The 14,421-nt window shown below is 38.3% G+C and overlaps 1 protein-coding gene across 2 annotated transcripts in view; it reads left to right on the top strand.

Annotated features, from left to right (window-relative positions):
- The window catches only part of LOC119783697 (interleukin-1 receptor accessory protein-like 1), a 399,178-nt gene that overhangs the window by 128,561 nt on the left and 256,196 nt on the right, over nucleotides 1-14,421 (top strand). The gene's annotated exons all lie outside the window — the stretch shown is intronic.

Below are 14,421 nucleotides of genomic sequence, written 5' to 3'. Positions count from 1 at the left end.
TCAATTATTGAGTTTCCTTATTAACTTAACATCATCAGCTGGTAAAATTAGGGCCCTGTCAGCACTAATGCAGACATCCTGCATTGGAGAAATGTTTTGCTTAAAACCCCTGTGCACCCTCTAATATATTATTTTCAGTTTCTTGCTAAAAAGCCTCAAAATGGCTCCATCCACCTCTGGGTAGGATTTGATGTGAAGCTGCCTTCCTACATGAGGTGTCAACTACTGTTTAAACACTTTAAACCGATATTATGTTTTAAAATCTCCAATATCGCATTGTTCTGTATGCTATTTAAGTTTTCATGGTCTCTGCTAATAGAATGGTACTGTATATGCATAAGGAGCTGTGATATAAATTCTAAAGACCGCAGATGCACTTTTTTGAGAGGTTTGAAAAAACCAAACATTTATATTCGAATCAGAATTGTGTGATAAGGACTTTAATAGGCATTGGTGCTTATGATTGATGATTTATATATATTATAATCAATAATAAGCATATATTATTGAGGAGCTCGGAGTAGAGTCGTTGCTCTTCCACGTCGAAAGGAGCAAGCTGAGGTGGCTACCTCAGGAGGTGTTCCAGGCTCAGAGACATAGTCCCTCTAGGATGCGCTGCACTATTAGGGTGCACTATGTCTCTGAGCTGGCCTGGTGTGGCATCGGGGTCCCCCCAGAGAAGCTGGAGGAGGTGTGTGTGGATCGGGAAGTCTGGGCTTCTCTGCTTAGACTGCTGCCTCCGTGACCCAGCCTGGGATGAAGTGGAAGAAAATGAATTAATGGAGGGTATTGCATTGTAACTTAATATTTTTGTTAGAAAGTTACTCTTTTAAGCTGCAGTTGCCTTTTTTGCTATCCTAACTTATGCATGCCTTTGACAGTAAATACATTTATTTCATCTGGGAAAAGTGTAATACTGTATAATTTAACTTGGTCACTCACCTACTAACCCTTGCCGTTAACACACCACTTTGCAATAACAAGTAACCCTGTAGGGTATCAGTGTATGTATTAAACCTAATAAAACACATTTATGTCTGATAGCAAGTGAAGAGCAATGAACTTAACACATAAGTACTGAGAGCCCACAGAGAATTCAGGTCTTCTGCCATCATCTCTTAGAGTAGCAGCATCAGATCAATCCCTGAAAAGACATTTGTCAACTCAGCAAAACTCCTAAAGGATATGGGTTCTGTTTTGTTTAATGCATCTAAAAATTCTTCTCAATCAGAGGCTTTTTTAGACTGCTGTCTGAAATCTGGATACAAAGGGTTTTTTAATTGAGCTTAATTGAATTTTGTATTGCTGGTTGGGGGGTTTTCACTGCATTCTACAAGTTCACAGCAAAAATGTTAATCTAAGGAAGTAGTTTTTTTCTTAAAATAAGTGCATTTTTTTCTTAATTGAGCATGCAAGTTAGACACTTTGCCATTGGATTAAGATAATTTAAATTTAAAATAAATAAACTGCAGTCTCTTATTTCAAATTATTGATATCTAATTCTCTCGTTTTATGGGTAAAAATGCTTATTTAATTTGGCAGATCATCTTATTTCCCTACTCAAATTAAGTGTAAATACTTTTACTTGGAGAACATTTTAAATTTTTGGAGCATTATAGTTTGCAGCTACAGGCAGTGCAAAACTTTGACCAGAAAAACCTGGATTTAATACACCTTGTTTATATTGTTCCTATATTTTCTCCCCTCTCTGTTCACTGCAAAGAACCACCCTGCAAAGTTTGTCTCTTAAAATTCAACTCTTTTTTTTTTTCTTTTTTTTTTCCTGTTTCCCTCTGTGTTTAGACTTGTGATTATAGACCGCAGGTACCTCTCCGGAGGCCGTGGCCAATCAAGGGAGCAGAATCCGATACAGAAGGAGAAAACCTTGAAGATTTTGGCTGATGTTTATTTTTATGATTAGAAGACCAAAAATCCCCCCCCCCCTTTTTTTTTTTTAATCAGATATGAATATTTGCAAATAAATAACAGCCCAGTGACTGTCAGGGAGGGTGTTAGAAAGAGAGAAGCAAACAAGAAATGAAAACAAAGTGTCATATGAGTAAAGTGCAAGCGAGACAGGCAGAGATTGAACAGTTTAATCTGTTTGTTAGGAACAGGAAGGCAGATGGAGGTAAATGTCACTGCGATCACTTAATAGGCGCAGCTACAATCATCACGAAATTTAGTTTTTCTCTTTTACAAAGTTAGACATATAGTTTTCTTTTTGTAAATAAAAAAAACCTTAGGCTCTGTTTGGGTTGATCTTTTTCACATCAGTGTGATGTTGATTTACTGATCAATGATCAGGATAGATCAGTATCATATCACAATAAAAGAACTTGAAAACCAAAAAGCAGTTAAAACTAAATGTTTTGTTGACAAATTGAAACATTTTCAATTTATATTTCTGACATACTAATCTTTAACTATTCTGTATTAGTTTTCTCCTGTTGAAAGTCTTCATATTGTACATCTCTGGTATTCACTGTTTCTTGTACAATTATTATGCAAAAGTAAATAGAATAGATATAATAAAATAAAAAGCAGAGCGCTAATTGTTAGAAGATCCTTTGGATCATTATGACAATGTTTGAGCGATACATGTCTTTGCATATATATACCAGATCCTAGAACCGCCTGTTGACCGTGTAACCAGCAGGGAAGTGGCCCTCACTGAATCACAGACTGTATGTATGGGCATGTGAAATTACATAACCAACAGCTTCATGTACGCCGTCGGGGGTGCTGGGCGGCTCGGGCACAAATCGCAGTCAGTCGAGCTGTCAATCAGTGACAAGTGTCCTGATGCAGTTGATGAATGGATTCATCATCCTCTGGCCACCTGGCTGTACAGTGTATAAAATAATAATTTTATGCCGATTCCTGGATTTCTGTGAAATTGCATATTAATTGCATTATTGTGTTATAAAAATCAGGCTGTTAAAATATACAAGTTGGCATATATATATATATATATATATATATATATATATATATATATATATATATATATATATATATATAGACACAGAGGACAACACATCTGCAAGAATCTGCATTACTTGTATCAGTATGATGTGATACAGGAATTAATGCTTTTGAAATTATGCTTTTGTTTTATTTTTATCTCCTCCCAAGTCCTCTTCCCTCCTGAGGGGCATGTGATTCATATCCGGTACAGTGATTAGAATGCAGGCTGTGCTAAATGACACTGATGTGTAACTTGCGTATTTACTCAGTCAGCACAGGAGTAATACACCGCTCTTCCTTCTGTGCTCATGATTGTGATTGGTCTACTACCTTGAACCCGCCCCTTTATATGTGCGCGTTCACAGATTCATTGACTGTCAAAGCTGGTTTGAGTTAGCTAATTGGTAACCAGCTTTGTGGCACCGCTGATCCTGACTGCCATACTTGTGGATTAGTTAAACCGTATAGGATGGGAGTAATCCTGCTATTTTTAGCTCTGGTCCATTACCTCAATAATATACAAACTGGAAAAATAAATATAAGGTAATTTAGCATTGAGCCAGGCATGCACTGTGCAATATTTTCAAATGTTATACTCAGCTACAGCTCAAACCATATGACAAAACTGCAGGGTTTAAAATTTCCCAGTTCATGATGCATGTTTTTACAATGTATGGCCTGGCGCTCTGATGTGATCCAACGGCTCACGCTGTCTGACTCAGCCCCAAGAGATGGCGCTGGTCGGACTCATGAATCTGGAAGAAGAAGAAGGGAAAGAATTCCCTTGTTTGCACATGAGCAGTGTGAGAGGTTCAGGTAAATCGGCTCAGGTAAATCGGCTCATAGATGCTTGTAGTTCTGCTTCAACTGCAGGATTTGCCCACGAACACCTTATGAGGGCCGACCTTACGATTCCTAATCGGGAGGTGGTTGTGAGTGGCTTATCGCCCCCTGTTGCCCCCTGTATACTACACAACGAAGGATGCACAGTGAGGCTGAAACTCAGCCCGATCCAAAGAATTCTCGCATGACTGGTGAACTGGCCCAAAAAGGGCAAAAACTCGTACAGTGTATGCACAGCTTTAGGGATTATTGAACAAATCAGTGCCTTCATTTCAACATGTGCATTCATATAGAGTGCACTGTAAAATTATTCATAACTATGACTGTTTTGCTGTCTTTGTTTTCTTGATTTTGATCCCTCAGACCTCCAAACATCAACTTACATTATTGTGATTTACAGGATACAAATCAGTCTGTCTATGTAGTTACAGTTATATTTTTTTTATTTAGAGCAAGCTTAACTCCATTCATTTGTACCTCCTACTCTCTGCCTTTGTATGTATATATGATTCACTGTTCACATTCAACTTTTTGTACAGTAGATTGTCTTTTGTGTCCTATATTGCCCATAATGGTGGCCATTTGCAAATCCTTGTTGTGGCAGTGCCATTCCACCGGCAGTAAACAGGCCTTAATTACCTGCCTATAATTTAGGTTTTTATTCTCTTTTTGCTCCTTGCTCCACTCCTTATTGTTCCAGGCACCCTACAGTGTGTCTAGCTGTGATTATGCATGCATATGTGCGCAAGACGGCCTTTGCTGATTGCTGCGGGCGCCGATGACTCATTCCTTTTCTTCAACCTGCTGGATGTACTTCAGTCACACCGGGTAATCTCCTCCTTTGCCCACTGGCAAGCAAGAGGTTACCGTCCCCACACATCAGAGCTATTTTCCTCTTAATTGAGACCCACTCTGCAGCGACAGCATTTTCACAAGGTGGAAAATGGCAGGTCAAGATATCAGGACATCCCTCTCCTCCAAACCTCCATCCCTTTGGCAAAAAGTGCCTGTGATGTTGATAAGTTCCTCGGGGGATCTTGGAGCCTTTCCAGCTCAGATGCTACTCTTCTTAAGGGCATGTAAAGGTTGGTGTCTTGCCACCTCATAGATTGTTTGTGTGTACAGATGTGAGCAATGGCTCTAGTGTGTTTATTCAATCAGCCTTGGTCTAATATATGCATGCTGTTCTGATTGAATTACACTGGAGCTTTTATAGAGAAAAATAGAGGTAAACCATCTTGTTGAGTGCTTATGAGAAAGCAGACACTTTGGGGAGTCTATGTGGTGACCCGAGTCAATCTGCATCTGATTACCCACAGCAGACCTGTAACCCAATTCAGGAGCTCGTCGCCTCCTCTCCACCTCATACATAACTGCTTATTCTTATGACAGTAAAACTTGAAGAAACACAGTGATATAACATTTGTTTCACCTCATTTAAGCTGGCTATGAAACAGCTGTTTTCTTTATTTAATGCACTGACAAACATCTTGGTCACATCTCTGCATGTTTTCACAGTCAAATCAACTTTGTCATGTTTTTTTATATGGCTGCCTTTAATGTTATCTCTATATTTTATATCTAGATTTAGTCAGTCCAAATGACCTTGTTTTTTAAAACCGTATAATGCCTTTTACCAGTTTTACTTTGGAGTCGAGGTTATGCTTTTAGGTCTAGATGGCTACATTTATTTTGATATCCAACTCTTGGAAATATGTATTGAAAGATGTTTTAAAAGAAAAATGAACACAAAGAATCTGGGTTTTCAACTGAAGGTTGCCGGTGCGACTAAAATATGAACTTTGGATCATCAGATAACACAATGGCTTACCTAGAAGAGAGTTGGCATTGCATCACTTAATGTAGGAGAAATCCAACGCGGTCACAGAAATAACTTGAATCTGACAAAAACGATGAATAAAAATTCTACGAGCGACAAAAAAATGAAAGTCAGATGTTGCATTTCAAGTATGCTTCAACAGAATGACTTTGAAATATAAGCTCAAAACACAGGCTTCAACGAAAAAGATGGTAAATGCTTTAAAAGAATGAAAATAATGTAAGCAAAGGGATACGTTTAATGAAGGTGTGTCCATTAATTAGCATCACAGGTGTCTACAATCTTGTAATCAGTCCATGGGCCTATATATAGGGTTATAGGTAGTTACTTTGCTGTTGCGTCGCATGGTGTCTACCACACTCAACATGGACTTGACGAAATTAAGGAAATGGTTGTCTCAGGAGTTTATAAAGAAATTAATAAACAAGCATGTTATAAGTAAAGACTAAGATAATCTCCAAGGAGCTTGATTTTCCTGTTACTACAGTTGCACATATTATAGAGAAATTAAAATTAAAGAATACAATGAGGAAGAACAGGAAATGATTTGATTAAAAATCCGAAATTCTTCAATAATGGTAAACGTTTGTAATGACGCCAAGGCCATCCATTTTCCGTCACGCTTATCCCAAGAGGGGTCACGAGGTGCTGGTGCCTATCTCCAACTGTCTATGGGCGAGAGGCGGGGTACACCCTGAACAGGTCGCCAATCCATCGCAGGGCAGCACAGAGACAAGCAGGGCAAACAACGCTTTTTGCAAAAAAAGCAAGGAGAATTGAGAGAAGCCAATCAACCTAACGGTGATGATTTCAAGCCAGTGTACCCGGAGAGATCCCACACATGCTCAGGAAGAACATGCAAACACCATGCTGAAAGACCCCATCCGGGGAATCAGACCCGTAACCTTCTTGCTGCGAGGCAGAAGTGCTACCCACTGTTCCAATATGGTCTGCAATCATAAATCATCATACGTTTATATATATTCAGGTTATTTTGGTCATTTCTCATGCTTCGGTGATCAGCCAGTACTTAGATGTGAAACAAATTTTTCCCACAGATCCTCTCTACCTGTGCAAAGGTCTGAAATCATTGCGCTAAACTTTTGTTGATATTGAGGGCAGTAATTTTAGAATTTTTTCCAATTCACAGGTATTTATTAATGCCTTTCAGTGAGATAATAGTGAAGGTGTCTTGTGATCTCATAACAACTGACTGTTAAAAAAAAAAATCTGTATGGATCAGAATTGGAATCGGCATGTGAGGCCTTTTAAAGATCGGGAATTTGTTATCTGCCAGAAACCTTCAATCTTTTTTTATTTTTATTTTTTGCAAGGTTATGTCAGAGAAATGTTTGTCACCTTTTTTCAGCAAATATTTATCCTTTGATAATTTTCCTCTTTTCAGACCTTGCTATTCTTAGAGTAAGTGACAGTGTAATTTCTCTGTTTTTTGTAAGTCATGGGATCTTATTTGGTTAGTCTCTAACACAGCTGATGATGGTGCAAGTTGCTTCAGAGCTGCAGGAGTTGTTATCTCTTGGCAGATTGGCTCGTTCCCTCACCAATTGCTGCGCAGTCAAATGGAAATGTGTCGAGCCGGGAAATGATAATCGAGTTCAATTAGGCTTTGTACCATGTTTGTATTCTGCCAACAGATTATCCAGAATCCCTACCCTCTCTGAGAGAAACAATAAACCTCTGTCAAAAGTCTGAAATGGGCAATTTCAGGATAGGTGGCAATAACAAATATTGGCACTGTCAGCTACTCATGGTGTAATGAGAGACAAATGTAACAAAGCCTTTGAACCAGTTTGGCTGGAGTTCACTCTTGAAGGCAGTCAGTTTCCAATTTTTGTTTCCTTTTCAGCCCCAAGACCTCTGGCTGTATGACAATTATTTATGCCAGACCCAGATTTGGATATGAATATTTCAAAAGTAATAAGAAAATAATTTTCTCATTAGCTTCTTTTTTCAATCGGAAATTTAGTCAGAATCAGAATTTCCTCTTTGTTCTACATATTCCATGTATGTTCCTTAAAAAGAAAAAGGTTTTGATACAATTTGTTTACCTCATGCACACTTTTGTCAGCTCTTGATATGCAAACTGCATCCCGCTTGGGCGACCTTTCACACCTTTTTCAGCTGTTTTTATTAGTGGCGAGAGTAAAACACTTCAGAGTCTCAATTAGCACTCACAATTAGAAGTGAAACCATCTTGGCAGCGCTCGCCTTACTTTAGGCCTTCAAGTTATCGTCCACAAACTAATTAGCAAGTTCTTGATAAGCAAGGGGTTGGCCCTCTGTTGTCATAGTAACAGTTAATCACAATGAAAGGATTTTGCTGGTGGGCAGGTCACAGAGCACACTCTCTTCCCTTGCATTTGTTTCTGCTTCATTTGGTTCCCAGCTCAAAAGCCTTGTGCAATCATAGGATTGTTTTACATTGACTTGCTACAAAAACGACAAATTTAATTAGGAAAATTCAAAGCAAGTTCAAAGGTTAACACATTAGCTCCGTAGCTGATGGTTATGCATTACTGCTGCTTATGTTCCACTATTCTGAGGAGGGTACGTCAGCTAATGATAGTGGGTTCTTACTGTATAGGAAGATGCCTCCTCAAATGCTCTAAGAGAGCTCCCTCTTTCCATGCCACAAACCTATAAATGTTATTTAATTTTCTATGTTTTCGTAAATGCCCTAGGCCTAGTGCAACATTTTTAATTCACATTAATCCCCACTAACCCTTTTGCTTAAAAAGACTTTCTGTCAATATTGAGCCATTGTTCACATGAAAGACAGATTAACTGAATACCAATTAAAAGAAATTAAACAGAATCAACCCCTAAAGCTGAAGTGAGACTGAAGTGTTGATTTTGACTTTAGTGTTAACTGTGTGCAACATGCACAGTGTAGTCATTTAAAGGTATTGTGGAAGATTTTCACAAAAATTTCAAAATACCTGCCCTCTCCGCTTAAAAAAAAAAGCACAACCCTGTACCTGCTCCTGAGAGGGAACGCATATTAAATGCGTGCAAGAGCATGCATGAGCCCATTTCTCTGTTTAAAAGTTGCTGTTAACATAGCTCATACAGGCTTACTGTGTCCGCATACAGCGGGGACTATATAGTGGACTTTATACAGAACTCGGTTAACTTACCATTCAGACAGATGATCACTGCTTTTCAGAGGCGTGCACAGACATTTTGGGGGGCAGGAGGGGGGGGGGCACTTTTTAGCGCACGTGGAACACTTAATTATTAAAAAAAAATACACACGCCTGTTGAATGAATTTTGACTTTTATTAGTAACATTCTCTAAACGTGAGTTTTCAATGGAAAAAAGTCACACCACCAACAGAACAGACTAAAGCGTACTACTTTAAAGTAGTACGCTTGCTCATCTTTCTTCTTCTTTCATCTGGCTCATCTCCCTGTTTTCCCTCACCCATCTGCTCTCCCTCATCCATCTGTTCTCCCTCATCCTGGTCTTTTTCTGTCTCTGTGTCTTCCCTGAACTCTTCCTCATCTCCTGTCCTGGTAGATGTTGATGGTATAGAGCTTCCCTGTTGTGACTGGCTACAATATAATAATAAAAACCATCATGACAATAATAATAATAATAATAATAGCTTTAACAAATATGCCACATTAGTTTAAATAATGGGCTATTAGGGCAACATGACTGGAAGTCTTGTCACGTGGATAGGACTTATGGTAGCCTACAAAATAATAGCTATTTTAATACCTGCTGATTTTGTACAAACCACTTAAAAATAAAATGTGAACAGCTTTTAAGATTTTTCAATACGATTAACCCTCCTTTCTTGGCATTGCACTGCAATTACTAAATCAATATACAATTAAGAAAATAAAGAGACCAAAATGTGTTAATTTATGTTGCCTAACAAACCCTATACAACAGAAAACGTTTGTCTTAACACATAGATTTGCAATTGCAAACTCTACCGAAATTATTTGTAGCCTATGTGGTCGTCCTCACGTTATCTGTCATTGACTTGGGCTACAGTGTAAAACTTTATCTAGCTTAACTAGTTTATCAGGTGACCAGTCGGCAAAAATGCTTGTTTGGTGCTGCTGAATGAGACATTTTAATGCACAACAAAATGATTTTGCTTGATCTGTATATTACCTGGCTAATGGGGCACAGGAGAAGTTCCTGCTATCTGAAGACGCTTACTGAACTGCTATGATGCTGCGCATCTGGTATGCCCTGCGGGCGACCGCGCGAATTCAAGTGACAAAGGAAGAGAGATAGGCTGGTCGTTTTTAATGGCTCAGGTTTTCAAAAGATCATTTCAAAACCAACCTTAGTAAAATCTTAACAATATTAATAATAAAATTTTAAAAAACGAGTTTCAAAAGGGCATTTTCGTTGATAAAGGGCAAACTTCCTAGTGCTTTAGCACCACCTAGTGTCTATGTATGCACGCCCCTGCTGCTTTTTACTCACCGTTGGTCACGTAACTCCTCCTCGACTGCACGGTGCCTATGCCATCTTTATTATTAGTTGCTGTTGTCTGGTAGGGACAGCCTATGGCGACAGCAGGCCACAGTGCCAGCAAATCCCATAATGCTTTGCAAGGAGAGTTCTTAGCGCAAACCATTCAGCGTTATATCTGCCTGTTCTGAGGCCTTTCTTTTCTTCTCATACACTTCGTAGACAATTTTTCTCTTACGACCCTCTGCCATTTTTAAAGAACCGCGGTGAGAAAGGTGAGCTTCAATGACTGTCTGAAACCGTAGCTCACCACAGATCTATGCCTGATAGTATGCCTGCGCAGAAAAAGATAGCTAACTGGGGACGAGCACGTAGGACAGCCTTATGTAAACATATAACCAGAATGACTGACAATTAGGAGGACCACTTATTTAGATGATCCATCCTGAAATAAGAGTGTCTTCTATACCTTTAAAGTAGTATTTGGAAATTTAGAATTTTAACAGAAGATCAATTCCGCAATTCAGCAGAGCATATTTTTAAAAGCCTTATCTTATTACTGCATTAATTACTTAATACTTTAAGTAAGTTTATGTTCACTGATCATTAAAATAATCCCATATTCATCTGAGGCTTTAATTTATTTGAAACAATCAATTGTCAGGTTGATTAAAGCACTTAAACTGTGGTTTATTTATAGAATTAAGAATCTGTTACGCCATTCTCTAGAACTTCCTCTGATATTGAAATTTTGTTGAAATCTTTGTAGCAATGAGCAGGTTTTAGGCAGTTTGGGTAGAAAGTTTGAAAACGACCTATTAAAACTGGACGAATTCCTAACACAGACTCAACCGTTCACCAGAATAAACCCAACAGGTTTCTATTTGCTTTAGTTCTAGGCCTTCTCAGAAGCTAAATGTTTGCTCGCTTTATCTTTTTCAAAACGTTTTTTCCTATGTTACAGAAATCCCAACCTCTGCAGCAAATGTTGTAAAGCTTATTTGTTCTTTTTTATCAGGAGAAATATTCCGATCAACTAAAAGCCAAAAAAATACAATGACTTGTGTCTGCGATGAGTGTATGTGAGTAAAACTAGATCATCTACTACTAAACTAAAAATGCTCCTTCCCTAAATCAATTATTTTCCAATTAGGCCACATTTCTTGTCTTGTTTTTCTTTTATTTTCCTCACACCACCACGCAAAACACAAACATACATCATTCCTGCTATTCTCTACATGACATTTAAAATCCCACGCAAAACATAAATGCGCTGTTAAGTACTTCAACAGAAACACCCTCAATGACTGCAGTGTGCAATCCACCCCTCTGATTGGCAGGGAAGCTGCCTGTTTCAGGAATGAAATATCTGTAGAAGCTCAGTTGTCAAAGCCGGCTGTAAAAGTGTGACACAGCTGTGCCTACCAGATGTTTTCATTCAAAGGCCAGGAAACAAGGTGAAGTAAGGGAAAGGATGTTTAAATCCTCTCTCATCCCTGGTGCCTATAATCTTTTTTTAAGAGTTATGCAACAACCGTCTAGTAAACATTCAAAATGTCTCAAAGCTAATTACATTTTTTAAATAAACAATATTGAATTATTCTGATGCTTTTGTTTTTCTGTTCCCTGATATTAATTAGAACGTAGACTCAATTACCATTCATTAAATTAACCTATTAAACGGATGGAGGAAAAGAGAAACAGTTTGGCTGGAAAGAGTCATTTTGAGAACTTAAGAATTACATCAATTGTAACAATCTATCTGGAAATGTCACGGTTTTGAGTTTCTCTAATTAAGATCAATAAAGCTCTAGTTGTTCTTCTGTAGCTTGTGACAAAACTAGAGACGGAAATGTCTTTGACATTGTAGAATCAAGACTGTGTAGTTTTTCTACCAAAAACGGGATGGTTGCTGGCATTCTTTTTGATGCTGGAACAGGGTGGGAACCCTTAAACTCTCAGCTAATACATGTTGCAGTTGCCTGCTTAGTAGGAAACTCAACCATAACTTTGGTGCTGTATCTTAACCACTCCATTTTCTACCACTTAGTCATTGTCAGGGTCACGGTCACGGTCGAGCCGGTGCCTATCTCCTGCAGTCTACGGGCGAGAGGTGGGGTACTCCATGGCCAGGTCGCCAGTCTGTCACAGGACAACACAGAGACGCACAACCATGCACACACTCAGACTAAGGACAATTTAGAGAAGCCCAGTAACAGTCATGTTTTTGCGCTGTGGGAGGATGCACAGGAAGAACATGCAAACTCCATGCAGAGAGACCCTGGGCCAGGAATCGAATCAAGGGCCTTCTTGCTGCAAGGCAGTGGTACCTACTGCACCGCTCTCATCTATGGGCTCTCTAAATGATCAGTTTCAGTCTAAATATAGATTGTTAAATGGAGATAAAAGGCATTTTTATACACTACACAAAAGACTATTACATGGCCAAGTATAGGGCTTATGAAACATAATTAAAGGAAATAGAGAAAAAACAAAATACCTAGGTTCCCATACTTAAAGCTTTAAAGCACAGGTCTGCAAAGAAGTGCGCTTAAACTGAAATTCTTGAGGGCCTGTTTCCTGCAAGTTTTAGTTGCATGTCATGCCTTGCACATCTGAATCAAATGTCTGCCTTAGTAGTCTACAGTCAAGTTCTACAGAGCTCTGCTAATGAGCTTGGATTAGATTTAGGTGTTTAGAAGCAGAGCTGCATCTAGAGTAAGAGCTGTTGGACACTGGCTCTAGAGGACTGGAGTTTAATTATAAAGGCTAACTTCCTGCTTTGGATGATTTTAAGTCAACTATATTGCTGTTTTTGGGTCTGAGTACAGGCTTTAGATAGTATGGTAAAATTGTTTTTTTTCAACGTGTTCTGGAACAAAGGTGTGTTTATGTAATTTATCAGGCAGAACCAATTATTTTTACAGGGGATTGTTTTGTTCTTTAGTAGCTGCTTTAAATTGTGGCATCCCTAAAGTATACCATTCCTTGGTATGTGCTGCTGATTTGGTTGGGGTTGATTCTTGAATCCAGGGTTGCTTTTTCTTTCTCCAAATACATGAACATAAAAGAAACGGTGATAAAAAAAAAACCTCTAATTTTAAACGAAAAGTAAACATTTTTGATTTATAAAACCTTTTTTAAATCGATAGTTAATGGAGAAATTGGCGTTATGTGCTCATGTCATTTCAAGGCGTGGCTACTGAATGGGTTAATGAATCGGTAAACTTACATACATGTCAGCCAGTGCTGAAACAAGGAAAACAAAGTGCATTTTTAGCCCAAAATATCATTTACTGGGCCTAAATACTATTTGCAGATTTATACGGACTCTTTATTACTCAGAACCTTTAGGTTTCTGTTCTAATCTTCATTTAAATTGTGAAATGCTGAATTCCTAACAACTTTCAACAGATGAATGACTAAATAAACAAACAATAGTTTACAGTTGATATGACACATATTGCTGTACTTTACTCCCAAATCACCTCAGAATTAAATAAGCATTAGTAGGTCTGTTTACTTTTCTGCAGCAGGCCATATGTTCTGACTGGAAATTAGTCCTTTTAAGTACATGGGTGATTCAAAGAACTAATTTAAAAATACTTTAGTTCCTAAAGTTGTGTATGGTTTGAAATCCATTTGTATCTCTGATCTCCTCACCCCATCTTTAGAGGAAGATGATAGGACTGTTTCTTTTCCATTAAGGCTGTTGTAGATTGGTTTACATGCTGTAGGAGAATATGTTTTTGCTGATAAAGCCCGGAGGCAGCTGAACAGGGAAGCTTCTGAACACACCGTAAAGGATACGGATATATGTCTTTTTCTTTTTTTTTTTTCTCTGATGTTATGCATTTCAGTTACTTTTTCATGTTTTCTTTGGTTTTCAGGGCTGATTGTACACCATTTGGTCCAACGTTTGCTTTTGAATGTGCTTCATAGATGTATTTGGCTCAAAGGAAATGTTAAAAAGAAAATATAACACTAACAAGTGTTTAATCTATAAAACCATATTTTACAGTAACTCTACATCTATATTAAAATTCTCCTTGAACAGGTCGGTATTCTTGATGTTCTACTAGATATCTACCTTTTGATCTGGGTCTCCAAAGTGAAACCATCTCTAGGGCAGGTTCTGCCTGTAAAGGTTACCATAGTGATTGCTTCCCACTTAGATGTGGACCAGCATGGCGATACCAGAAAACTTTGCTTGAGCATGGGGCTATTAGCCGAGGTCCAAGCTTGCCTTGCAACACACACCTCAAAAAAACCTTAAAGCTGTTTCTTTTTGGACTTTTTAAGTAACTGA

The sequence above is a fragment of the Cyprinodon tularosa genome, unplaced genomic scaffold (assembly GCF_016077235.1).
Source record: "Cyprinodon tularosa strain WSP-4 unplaced genomic scaffold, ASM1607723v1 ctg1, whole genome shotgun sequence".
NCBI lineage: Eukaryota > Metazoa > Chordata > Actinopteri > Cyprinodontiformes > Cyprinodontidae > Cyprinodon > Cyprinodon tularosa.
Note: the sequence above shows the minus strand (reverse complement) of the source record. Positions and strands in the feature narration are given on the sequence as shown.